Source organism: Harmonia axyridis, chromosome 6 (assembly GCF_914767665.1).
Source record: "Harmonia axyridis chromosome 6, icHarAxyr1.1, whole genome shotgun sequence".
NCBI lineage: Eukaryota > Metazoa > Arthropoda > Insecta > Coleoptera > Coccinellidae > Harmonia > Harmonia axyridis.
The window spans coordinates 37,276,863-37,291,127 of NC_059506.1; the positions used below are offsets into that span (position 1 = coordinate 37,276,863).

Consider the following 14,265-nt stretch of genomic DNA (forward strand, 5'->3'; position numbering starts at 1 on the left):
ATTTGTGTTCATCTCGAGTTTTTCCGAGTTGGATTCGCCAAACTTTATGAACTTCCCGAACGATAAATATAGAAAAAACAGCTCCGATGAAAGATTGACTGTTCGGAGTTCACGGAACGTATTCAGATGAACGTAGAAACCCGGAGATTATTATACAAAGTTCGATGGAAGAATGGCGAACACAGAATGAACACAATAGAACCACTGACCGACTTTGGAAAAGGCATTTCTATGTTATTACCCAGTTTGCTTCTTCTTCTTTTCAAGGAACAAATTATTCTGTTGAGGGTTGATAAATCGAGAAAGGTTCAGTTGAGTACCCAATATATTTATCATCAAATTACCTCTATCAAGACAACTGTTTCGATGGTTAGTCACAGAAAACCGAAACGTCAGTGTCAGAAAATCTCATTAATACAGCCTTGATATCAACGAATACCGTTACAAATATTTTAATCATTTAAAAATAAGATTCTTAAAGAGTTACCAAAGCAGTCTAAAGTAATAGTGGGTCTCCACCCCCTCGCTTTTAAATGTCAAAGATAAAACATCAAAAATTGTCGTCCTAACCCCCATACTAACAACATCTGCCACCAGAATATCCATTTTCATCGAAAAACTCCAAAATCCCCTCGCTGGCCGAAACTTCGCAGCCGAGACCAAATAGCGAAGGGAACAAATGACGTAGTTAAGCTGCGGCACAGAAATAATGAGAGCCGAACTCTGATCGGATGTGCATCTCCCGAAACTAACCACTCTGTGGCTCCTGTCATTAATCGCTTCCTGGTTACAATATGAAAATCGCAGTCGGCGAGGCTCGCCCTTGCGGATTGAAACAAATGAGTAACGGGGCCCTCTCCGACGCCCACTGGGATCCAGATTGGAAGTTGGAATCCAGTTAGCGGGGGAAACAAGGTTGCAGGCGAAGTCGTTCTTGTAACCATCAATTCCGGTACACTTTTGGCGTGTCTGGGATCGTTCCATAATGTCCCGTAACTCCATAAACTCGTCCCGATGTCACACCGGCAATTTTATACGCGCGACGAGGATATAATCTCCTGTTCCATTTGTCGCGAGACTTATTATCTGATCGGACACGTACGAATACGTGTTTTGTAACGGCCGTTTGTCAAAAAAAGAAGAATGGGGACTCTGTGATCTCATCGGGGATCCTACGCCGCTCGGTGCTCGTCGGGACCGTTGTTTCTGTGGACGGATCGCAGAAATAAGATGACATAACTGTCACGAATGATTTGTCAACCATGGTTTCTGTGCGTGGATTACAGAAATGAGATGGCGTGAATGTCACAAATTATTTGCAGTAGGTATTTCAAATAGAGTGTGTTCGAGAATGCGAAACCTGAGAGAGTAGTTCGGATGCACTTCCAACTAACTTTTTGAAGCAACAGCGTCTAAAGTAAAGATAGCAATGATGATTCTTCAGTTACGAGATGAAGTGGATTTTTTCTTTCAATTTCAACCAGTTTGAAGTGCCAAACTGAGCTGTGACAGTTTGTGACATTGAAATCGACGCTCTATGGAACAAACATAAAAATCAAATAACATACCTGTCAAATGAGAGTGTGTTCCGAAATATATATCATAGAAACTGCTTACCTAAGTGTTTCGGAAGAGTATAAAGTTCCAAGAACAAGTGTTACAAACCAATTTCCATCATTCAACGACAACTTTCGTAGCAGTTTTTCCAAACGTCACGTGTCATTAAAGACGGAAGTTACCGATTTGTACATCCCTAATTTGGGGATGTTCCCCGAAATAAAACGCAGAAGGAGCTCTCCCGATCTCTCCAAACCCTCCAATATTTGATCGGGCAGAAGCCATTACTCGAAGGCGACATCGAATTTTTCCCTCCTTAGCATAACAATGTAATCAAGAACGGCTGCGTTCCATTCCCCCCCGGTCTTCTACGCACAATTACTCCCAAAGTCGACCGGAAAGCCCCAAGTAATCTAGCATTAATTCAAAGTTTGATATTCAAACCGCGTTGCGGAAGAAAACCAAACGGGCGAACGTAAAATGTCATCGGTGATTTTCTATGTCGCACAAAAACGCCTTCAATTTACGATGACATTTGACGTTACGACCATAGAAAGTCATTATGTTGTAAGGGCGATGTAATTCTTCGTTTTTCCGGTAGAAACACATGCGTTTCCCATCAGGATCTGGCCAACTACAACTTCCGAAACTATCAATCAAGACTAACCGAAACAAAGAGTGATATATTATCATTTCTCATAGAGCGCGAAGGAACGAAAGCCCACTGTTGCAATAGAAGCTCATCAATCATTTTTTTTTAATGAGAAATCGATACCGCCGAAAATGAGGTGGAAAACAATGGAATGAAGCTTTTTCCGCTTTTCCAATTGCGTACCAAACCAGTCATAGAACAGTATTTTGGTTGCATGAAACATCGATTAATTTCGTATCACCTGGCGAGTGTCATTAGACACAGAATATTCAGTGTTGCCAACGGAACGACTACATAGTTTTTTATCGTTTTCACTTGGTAATAACCGCGGTTCGGATATGTGCTGTTGTATTCAAAATTTATGTATCGATTTAATATAATGGTGTATATGTTATTAGTGAAACAACGGAAATTCACGGAATTCATTAGTGGAGCCGCGTAATTGAAATACGTTTAAGGGCAGTTCACCCGTCGGGTTCAAACATACCATTATTCATGCACAATTTGTGTAAAAGCAGATTGAAGGTTGTGAGCGATACACGAACACAGAACATCATTGTATCGAAATGGCTGCGTTCAACCATTCGTGATAGTCCAATTTCAACGAATTGTTCGAGTGGCGAAAAATGGAATCCACGCCTGGAAAACTCTGGAAAAACGAAGTTAATCATCCTGGATTCACGACAAGGCAAATTCGCGAAATGATGAGGATTAACAAATAACCGTCAACCGTCCTTATTTGCAGCGCACTCAAAGTTGTCTCGTTAGGGGGAAAATTCAGCGAGAAATAGCGTAAACAAGTAATTTCAGCAACTGTGTTTTGACGGCAGTCGAGAACTTCACTTCGCGCCTCGCTATTCGTCCTACCTTCAACTGTTCCAGCCGCCAACTTGACGTTTATTCATTATTGTGAACGCGCCCGATGTCTATCCTCGGATGGAAGTTTACCAGCGACTGCATAAGCATATTTCATACTCGGTTTTCCTCCATCAGTGTTCTCACAACGAATAAATCCTAAACTTGACAATTAAATCCAGTTTTGAAAAGTATCACACATAGAAAACGTATTGATCTTATATGCTCAATTCCTTCAGTGATCATCGATGATTCTGGGTAGGCGTGGCCTTCTCCTACAAAACCACAGAAACGGAGGATTATCCACGTCATAGATGACGTCACGGTTTAATTAAGTCCTGACGTTTGACAGTTTAAAAGCCATAGTTATTCCTAAATCTAGTAGAAATTCCACTGGAATGGAGCTCCAACCGGCTGAACGAGTTCTGATGAGCGAAATTTCCGCTGGGAGAACAAGATATTGGCCTCCGCAATTTGTGCCGTAATGAAGATGCGCTGAGCACTTCATATTATTTCCCGTTGAGCGACGACAACAAAACCTCAGCAAAATGGCCCCAGATGCTCTACAGGTACGAATTGTTTACACACAGCGGATACCATTCCTTTCTGCCTCGAACGAACGTCCTCTGCCGGAATTGTACAAACAAGAATTGTAAATAGCAGATATGCACTGTTGTCATTTCATCTCGGCAACGCAGCCCGCGGCCCCAAGACTACGCTGTTTTGTTTCGTGATATTTTCGCCGTCTGGATGTCTCCCTCTGAATTGTTCATGAAGCTCTGAAGGAATTATGAAGTCGGAATTGTTTTTTCTCCAACTCGGAGGCATCAATAGATGATGAGACCAACAGCTCCTGTCCCAGTTTTTAGGACGAAAAGAGGGTTTTCTCGTCTCGCAAACCGGAACACGGATGAATCTTTGATTCGTCTCTATGACACGGAACTTCTATGCTCTACTCGCCTTCGTTCCTAACCCAAATTTCGTAACTGACAGTTATTCGATTCGTTTCTATGAAGCCTAATACAAATCTATGTCTCTATGACACGGAACTTCTATGCGCTGCTCGCCTTCGTACCTAACCCAAATTCAGCAACTGACAGTTCTTCGATTCGTTTCTATGACGCCTAATACAAATTTATGAAGTGTCTCCTTTTTGATTTATTTCTATGATACATAACCTAAATTACGGAACTGACAGTTCGTTTATCAGCAGTACCAACCTTGTTGGTTTGAGGTGTTTACCTTATTATGGCGAAACGTCATCGTTTAAGATAATTCAGGTCAGCACGAGGATGAAAAAAGGTCGTTTGGATATTCGATACGTTCCTTCGTAATCCTAAGCCCTCTGGAATATGCAAAGTCACCGAGGTCTTATGGATTTTTTCGTCAAGGAGAGTTATTAGGTTGGGAGTGGAACATCAGAGGAGGGATCAGGTCTGTGCTGGCGTTCCCTATGAATTTTAATGACGTTTATGCGGTATTGGAAACAAAATATTTGACCAAAATTTATCATCTGTAAAATCTCATTCTGTTAACAAAATATTCATTCAATAATGTTTCGCAGACATATTTAATAAAAAACTCATTTCACAGAAAGGTTATCCAATTCATCTCCTCCGGCACGGTGAAAAAAACAGGCGGTATCAACGGAAAATAAAGAAAAAAAAACTTCGCGCTAAGCCGCGCCACTATCAATCCCATTAAAATCGAGTTTCTGCCTCCGACGCCACATCTGGTCCTTCGATCCGGATCCCCGTCGGCAGCGCCATCTACTTATGATATTAAATTCTAGCCGGGGCGCGCGAAATCATTATATCAGAGAGACACATAAATCCGAAACTTTTCTCTTTGGTTTCATTAACTTTTTTCGTGATTTATCGCCTAATCATTATACATCATCTCTATCGAAGCGCCTGGCTCCTTTTTTTTTAAATTGGTTACCGCCGATAGGGGCCTGGTCTGTGTCGGGAAATTTTATGCCTTATCGGGGAAATCAGCGGAGGAAAACCGAGGCTTTCCGTTGACCCTGCTTCTCCTCTTCCTTCCTCGGAAAATTGGAGATGAACGATAACGATAAATGGGTTTTGTAAATCTTCCATAAGAAATTCCCATAAAAACGACTGGGATATAATTCGATAGCGAAAATTCCATTTCCCAGATTTATCGGCGATGTGACAACGTCGCGAAGGACCCTTAAGATCCCCATCATCGGAAAAACCCACCTGTGGTCAGCAGAAAACCCACTTCAACTTTTTCTGCATGAATCGAAGCCTTTTGGCTGAATTTCTTATCTCCAGACTGATTGTAACGTCAAATCGTGAAAACGATTCATTCGGGAAGACAAAGAAAAAGTTAGTTGGCACAACTGACTCGACTATACTCTATGATCGCCTTGAACGGAACCACCGGAGATGTGACAACGTCCCGAAGTCGCCAACGTATAGGAAAAACTTAAACGTGAAACTTTTTATTTTAATTCTCTTGTACATATCTGGACAGAACGACGACCGATGACTGTACAAGTCCTTCTGCAATCTCGAAAGAACCATTATCCTTTGGACGTGATTTGAAACGTGGCAATTTCTTGTTTCTAAGAGAGGTCAGGTATAGAATTCCTAAATTGGATTTCTTCGACAATGAAGAAACACAAAGACTAAGTGGGACTGAGAGGAATTGCAACTCACTTCCTTCAATTGTCGACCAGAAATTACTAACAGCACAAACGATTGACGAATTATTCTTCTGTGTCTCCTCGCGTCGTCCATTATTCTGTGATTGGAGCGCTCCGAAACTTTTTACACCGTGAATTCGGATGAACATAGAATCGAGGCTGCACTCTACCGATTGTTTTCCGCGTTTTTCACAAAAGGGTTCGCGCCACAATGGGGAAACGCGGTTAGGAAATTCCCCGTCGCAATCGAAAGCCCCGATCAAACGTTCTGATTATTTCAATTCGAACGTAACAACCTCATTTGCTTCTGAAGTTGGAACAAAAATACCCCCGTGTTCATCAGAAAGCCCTTTTTCCAACTTTCAACAAACGAATCGGGGCCGAACGACCGATTTTCGATCGGAATTTTTTAATTTAATTCGTGCAGATCCGTTTGTAGGCCATTTCCCGCGAATACTTCATCATTCAAACGAATTCGACTGAACTATTCACGTCGGATTGAAAATACTCATACGATTCCATCGGAAAGAAGACGAAAAAGTCAGTTGGTGACACTGATTCGGGTATATTCTATGTTCGGATATTTTCTATGTTTGACGTTGAATTATTGGATCACAGAACGTTATTCTAACCTCGTTTCGGGGCGATATCGAAACGGTTTGGACCCCCTGAAGCATTTGTAATACCATCTAGCGACCGAACCAATAAACACCCTCGAGTGTAGGTCGGTTAGCGGCTTATTGCTCTTGAAGGTGCGCTAGGATAAATAGGGAAGTCAATTAAATTGGTCTCGAGAATCATCTAGGAGGCCCTTCAGCGTGCTTGGCCCCGTTTCTGGTGCCTTATTGGAATGGAAGATGGCGAAGATGTCGATCTGGGAGATTATCAAGAATCCACATCAGGATATTGTTCGTTGCGCTGCCGGAATCTAAGGGGAAGAGGTTGGGATGAGTGGTTTTACGTTTATTGAGACCTGGATGGAGGAGTGTAATTGTTTTATTGGTGTGGGAGAAGGTAATGGAAGATTCTGAGTGTTGCAAGGAGGGATCTGGCGAATTGAGCACTTAACTTCGAAAATCGATTCAGTAATAATCGTCTAGTAGTTTATTGTGACAAAATATCGGCTGATTCTCAGAGTTATAAACATAAATTGTCCCCAACATGAACTATCAAATTTGACATGAAGCGCGCGGAAATGAAAACATATCAGTGATACGATATTTCACTCAATTCGCGAGTTTCTCCACAAAGAACGCACTTCTTATGTTCCAGTCCCATAGTGGATCAACGTTTCATATCAACTCAAAATATATTGAAATGAATACCTAAATATATCAGAAACTCAGAAAGCAAACTTCAAGCGCGCCAAACGACGTGAAACAACCGATGACACTAGGAGAGCAAAAGTTGCCAAACCTTGGATTTCAGCAGGTAGATACAGAAAATAATAAATATTTTGCTTATTATAAATTTGACAATAAGGAAAAATATCGGATTCCAAATATTCAAATTTGCATATTTAATTGGGAATAACTCAAATAAATATATTTCATTCAATATAATATAGATTCATAACGATATAGTAAAATTGTGGATTTGAAAATACAGGGTGGCCATTTGAAAACGAAACAGACGAGATTACAGACGAAATAAAGTTTTTCGATAGAAATGCTCGGACAGGTCGATTTCTGTTTCGAGGGGGACAACTTAAGATGTAGGTTACGGACGCATAGCGCTTCAACCCTTGCTGCTACAACCCCCACCCCCAATTTTTGAATAGGGAAGATGGGGTGAGTGATACCTCAATTTAAAGGTATTTTTATACTGATTTCAGCACAGTAATTGTTTTTTCATTTTATGCATCAGTTCTCGAAATATTCATGCGTTAGTTAGTTAGGAAGGAAGCCACAGTCATGGTTGTTTTGAAGCTCAAAATGTCGATTTTTCACAAAACACTACAAGTGCCATGAAAACACCACTTCATTTTCAAATACTTAGTTAAGAATATTTCGAGAACTAATGCATAAAATGAAAAAACAATTACTGTGCTGAAATCAGTATAAAAATACCTTTCAAATGAGGTATCACTCACCCCATCTTCCCTATTCAAAATTTGGGGGTGAGGGTTGTAGTAGCAAGGGTTGAAGCGCTATGCGTCCGTAACCTACATCTTAAGTTGTCCCCCTCGAAACAGAAATCGACCTGTCCGAGCATTTCTATCGAAAAACTTTATTTCGTCTGTAATCTCGTCTGTTCCGTTTTCAAATGGCCACCCTGTATATCACAATCCGACAACGTAATCTAACCATGTAGGGGACATGTGAAAATTTCGTATACTTCCTCTTTCTATGTTTATTACTCCATGGGCTGATTCAATTCTATGGTTTGCGACGTTGCCAAATCTAACAGGCGGAAAATACTTCCGATACCGAATATTTCGGGCCTACCTATTTTCCAGGTCGTACACAAGAGCCTCGGCATCTGCAACATGCATCCCTGGTTCCCCCACCAATCGAAAATTGCATCTGTATCGTTCATTTATGCAAATCGACTGACCAATACGGCCCTCGCGCAAAGAAACGACCAAAATACGAATAAAATGAACGCGCACAGTCATAAATTCCCGACTGGGTTCGGCGAATTTCCATTTGGAAGGCGGAAATCGCAAGAATGGCCGGAAAAATCCGCTTTTTATATTCTATCCGAATCGACCACATAAAGGAATCCGGACGCGGAGTTATTAAAATGGGGAAAACGAACTCTCTAGGACAGTTTTCTGAGCGTGGAACCCACCCGGTCACGAAACCTTTCAAAACGTCGTTCGGCCTGACGTGCGGAATTGCGTGGAAGAAACGCGTATTTAGGCCGAAAGTTCGTATCACGCATCTTCTTCGTTAGTTTGACGATATCGCGGTTCATCATGACAGTTCGATTTTCAAATCGCTTCATTTCATCGTGCCGAATAAAGCAACTTGGAAAAATTGTCTTTGAATGTCAGGAAAAAATTGAAGACGTGGCAACACCGCATCCCACCCCATCACCAAATGCAAACACATCTTCAAAAGTCGGGACGTTATTGAAATCATGGCAACATCCCCAAATTCTGAAACAAGAAACCGGAGGAAGAGTTCTGTAATTTCCAAATCCACGCCCCCTGCTCTATGATCGCATCCATCACGATCCGTCACCGAACTCTATGAATTATGCGATGTTCCACAATCGGCATAATACGTCGAATCTCCCAGATTAAAACGTTAGGGGGAGGAAGTTTAATGGGGCGTTCGCAAAAAGCAACGATCGAATTAAGAAAGCGGGATTTCCACGTCCGAATACGGGCGTGTTCCATATCCCTTTTCAATAAAACATACACTCCATCACCGCCTGTCAATCGAGAGTCGAAAGATCACTGTCAGATCGCGATTCTATGACATCTGCTCTGCTTCCCAGCCCTTGCTTCCATTTCATGCCCGCTTAGTTCCGTCTCGAATGTTCATTTGGACGAAGATGGCTCCAATTTTGTTTGCATTGTCGTCTCGGAGATGTATAAGAGGCGCAGGAGGGGCCATCTTTATTCATGAAGTTAATAAGGCGAAGAAAAGAAGTGCCATAAAAGAGTAATGAAAGGGGATTAGGAGAGTGAGGTGGCATCTGTTCGAATTTTATACCGTGGCGGACCATAGACTGGATCGGCTGGAATTGAACTGCGAGGAGGAATCTTTTTATTCGTTCGGAATCTATGGTTCTTCTGGGTAAAGAAGGCATCAGAGGATACTTTAGAAGTTTTACAACAGGAAATAAAGTTGAAATTGTAAGCGTTGAAGACAGATAAGGTTTCATTGGGAAAGTGTATTGAATATTGACGAACTTAAGCGCGATATTCAGACTCTGAATCTACCGTGAATAATTAAAATACCAACCTCTCAATTTCCCAACCGATCGTGCTAACTTTTCCAGTCTGTTTTTCCCAAAAAAAAAAACGACGGCTGGGTAAACATCCATCGGGCGAAGCCCATGTAGACAAATAAAGATTTCCGACTAATCATAGAAGTTACGTGTTGATCCCAGACACGAGTGCCTCGTGTTTATCGAAGCGTCAGCATCCCTTGAATCATTTAATGTGGCCGGCCCATAAATACCACTCTGTTTACTCTGTTCAGCCTTTAATCTTCGCGTAGAGTGCCTCGCCGGCCGCTCCATAAACATAGCGCGGAACGTGGAGAGCTCGTGGCCATAGAGTACGAGCCGTTCGTCGAGAATTCTACGTTACCGACCTGAAAACGTCATTTATCGCTAAGAGGATTTTCGATTTTGAGCCTTATTTCCATTAAAAGCATTAAACTGGAGCGCTAACGGCAACTTGGACGGCAATAATGGAGGTTAGGTTCTGAATTTACAGCCAAATCCGACTCGACTCCAAACGGGGATGTTTAATTAATTTCTATGATAGTTGTGTATTGATCTACTTTCAACAGATTCGATTTTTATGACAGAATAATGGGAGTCTCTTCACTCTACGTAAAATATTCGGAATATTCCACGGATTAATAATAAAATATTCACCCACAACTCTCTCTATTATTAAATTTCCGTTGGCAACACTGAACCGCGTCGCCCTCTATGTTGTTTTTTTTTTCCTCTGTGTTCCGCAGATTTGGTAATGATAAAATGGGGGGAATGGGATGTTCAATCATCATTTATGCAATCGATCATCCGTTTTTGGCGTTTATTCATAGTGATTTCAGTTTTTGCCCATGTCGAAATAATCGCCGATTGTTGTATGCAGATGATGAACAAACACGCTAATTCAAATATTTATATTCGATACGTCGCATCGATAACACGGTCGCGGAAATAATTATTAGTAACCGATTGAAAAAAATACAGTGGCGCGCCAGTCACAGAGTAGTGAACGTCACTCACTTATGTTACGTCATAGAGTTGTTTGATTAAATATGGCCTTAGTAACATGAAAATGAACGGAAATCACAGTAAATCATCGTAAATGACGTAAAAACATATAGGAAACGAATGCAAATAGAGATTGAATAAATTCGCTGATATAAATGAACTTTTATGTCGTTATCTCTTAATGGGAATTATTTCCAGCGCTGTGTCCACAGAATCGCGAAGGGTTGAGCGCGGAGCTGGACGAGTCGACGCTGCATACGTATGGACGTTCAAACAGCGTACGTCGACTAATGATGATATAATAACTCTGTGAAATAAATCGGAATTTCTACCAAATATTTGCTTTTTCGAGATATATTTGTTTTGTACGTATCGATTCATGCTCGGTAAATACATGTTTCATTTGAGATATTGACGTTGTCCTGCGTATATTCGACTCGATTCGGTGATTTCCGTCTGATATCAGTGTGCATGTGGGCGATTTTCAATTTTATGACATTAACGAAATTACCGAGTTTACTCTTTGTTTGCTCTCATTTACACACACCCGCAAAAGAAAAGCAGACTTTCAGTAATTCAAATTAAATCCAAAACGTTGCTAAAGGGTGTTTTTTAGAGCTATAGAACTCTAAATTGCAATAAAACAACGATGGATTATTCGATTGACATTAATTATATTTATCCGCAAGATAATCTTGTGGCATTACATTTTAAATATGATTTCTGGCATATGACCGCCACGACTGGCTCGGATGTAGTCCAATCTGGACGTCTAATTTTCGATGACTTTTTCCAACATTTGTGGCCGTATATCGGCAATAACACGGCGAATGTTGTCTTCCAAATGGTCAAGGGTTTGTGGCTTATCCGCATAGACCAATGACTTCACATAGCCCCACAGAAAGTAGTCTAGCGGTGTTAAATCTTGAGATCTTGGAGGCCAATTCACAGGTCCAAAACGTGAAATTAGGCGGTCACCAAGCGTGTCTTTGAATAAATCGATTGTGGCACGAGCTGTGTGACATGTTGCGCCGTGTTGTTGGAACCACAGCTCCTGGACATCATGGTTGTTTAATTCAGGAATGAAAAAGTTAGTAATCATGGCTCTATACCGATCACCATTGACTGTAACGTTCTGGTCATCATTGTTTTTGAAGAAGTACGGACCAATGATTCCACCAGCCCATAAAGCGCACCAAACAGTCAGTTTTTCTGGATGTAACGGTGTTTCGACATACACTTGAGGATTAGCTTCACTCCAAATGCGACAGTTTTGTTTGGTGACGCAGCCATTCAACCAGAAGTGCGCTTCATCGGTAAACAAAATAAAATGGAGGTAGTGCGCGATACGTATTCCGCACAGAACGATTATTTTCGAAATAAAATTGCACTATTTGCAAGCGTTGTTCAGGCGTGAGTCTATTCATGATGAATTGTCAAACTAAACAGAGATTAAATCATTTGACAGCTGTTAAATCGGCCGCCATCTTGAACAGTAATGCCAACTTGAAGTTATATACCTCGAAAAAAAAAACACCCGTTAGAAGCATCTATAAGAAGCACTATTTGCTTGTCACTAAATTCTATGAACTTTCAAATAAGGAGTAGTATATATCTTTCTGTGCGCTCTGAGCCACGGTATAAATTCTTCTTGTTCTTCATAACACCGGCCGAATTATCGACATTTAGCGTATTTGCCGTTGTATGGTGCGTGCAAAAGGCCTACTGGGGACAGATGACAATAACGATGATTTCCTACAAGATTGGTTACGAAGATGTCGAAGTTACGATCGTTTTATGTCTATTTTCCATTCCGGCCATAATTTTATGTGGGACAGGATGAGGAAAACTGCCTTTGATCACGAGAGACGTTTTATGTGCGTTCGCGAGAAAGAGGCTATGGAATCTCGATATTGAATTAGGGGTTTTCTTCAATTTGGACCCGTGTCGAGAAGTATACGACAGGTCAGGCCAGGCTTTGGGATTTTTTCTCGGAATCTACGACGGTACAACCATTGAAAGGACATCTAGAGGGAATATCAAGAATATGAGTAGTTTTGTGTGTCATTGTCGCTGTCAATACAGATCAATGAGTGACAACTGACAAATGAGAGTTAGTAAACATAGAGTGTTCTATGATGGAACGATATAGAACACAGAGCATGCCAATTTCACGAGTAAAAAGAAGAGTAGTTGAGTAGTCTAAAAATTTGCAGTTTTTTAAGATGCAAAGCCCATTTTCACCTAGGCAAAGTCTTAAGCAGACAAGACTGGAGTTTTCTCTGCATTAATTATCATTAAAATGAAAATATAATTCATAGATTCCATGAACAATTATTCGACCCAACAAATTCTTAAAACCCTGCAAATTTCACACTCTGTTTCTGTTATATCGCGATATATTCATACCCAAAAAGTATATCAATAACAAAAACTTCAATCAGAAGGTAGTTTTTTCATTTACCAATTAAAATAATGAACTGAAATTGTATAAAGTTTGCAGCGTTTGCAGACATTGTAGCCATAAGCTTGAAATTCAGACGTTAATTTTTCTAACCTGTTTTCTCTTCTTCTTCCCTGTACCTGGCCTAGAAAAACTCCTAACCCCAATCAAAACCGAAAGCCTATATCTGAAGATCAGAATCGAAATTAATTCACAGAACCGCGCAATAAATCAGGTTGTCTCACGCGATTCTATGTCCGCTGATATATGTCATCCAGATAAATTTCCCGAGTTTGGAAAATGCCACAAATCGATTTCAATCGGATGGCTGGGGAGGGGTGGAAACGGCGAGAATAAAGGAAAAGAGAAGGAAATTCCTTTATTTCTCTGCACCAAAGTTATTCTTCGCAACAATCCAACGTTCCCGATGCCAGACAATATCGACAGAGAGTGTTAGATTATTCTACTGGGAATTCAGAATCTATATTCGATGAAAACTGGGAGTTTTCCAACGCTGCAACGTCACTCAGCCCTCCGTACTTTCATAGAATTCTCTTAATTTATCTGTGCTTCGTCTGATTCACGGTATACTTTTCGTCGACCACAGAGCCGCCAATAGCTGTCGCCAACCTACGAAAATCAATCAATTCTCTCAGCGGTGACTCACAAAGGAGAGAACCGATCCGCACAGCCAACTTCTTTAATTGAGACCGTTCATTAAATGACTTATTTGCCTAAAAGTTCCCCTTCCAAATGCCGTAAAGCGCTGTTCACTCTCTTGGTAATTCCGCTGGTGTTGTCTTAAGGGCTCCCCTCAAAAGAGTAACACTAAAATCAACATAACACCGAGCTCGGGTCAACAATTCGCCTCCACGGTAAAGACTCTTGTTTGAATTGTGATTAAGTTGGCGATTCTTTTGTGCAAGGGGGCGCTAGTTCTGCTCCGCAGCGAAAGAGAGAGCAGATCCGCGTGCTCCGTACATAGAACAGCAACTGTTATAAATTTAATGAGTAATCTATGCGCGTTCATAGATTATTCCGACAGAAACAGAGATACCAATAGAGAGAAAAAAAACACGCCATTAAAAATGAATTCGTGATGTAAGAAATCGAAGAATCCATCATTAAAATTGCATTGGATGCAACTGTTCGAGTTTTCCATGAATGGAAATCAAAAAC

At 41.0% G+C, this 14,265-nt stretch overlaps 1 protein-coding gene across 3 annotated transcripts in view; it reads left to right on the forward strand.

Moving 5' to 3' along the window:
* Positions 1-14,265, forward strand: part of LOC123681786 (roundabout homolog 1-like) — a 195,460-nt gene that overhangs the window by 166,030 nt on the left and 15,165 nt on the right. The gene's annotated exons all lie outside the window — the stretch shown is intronic.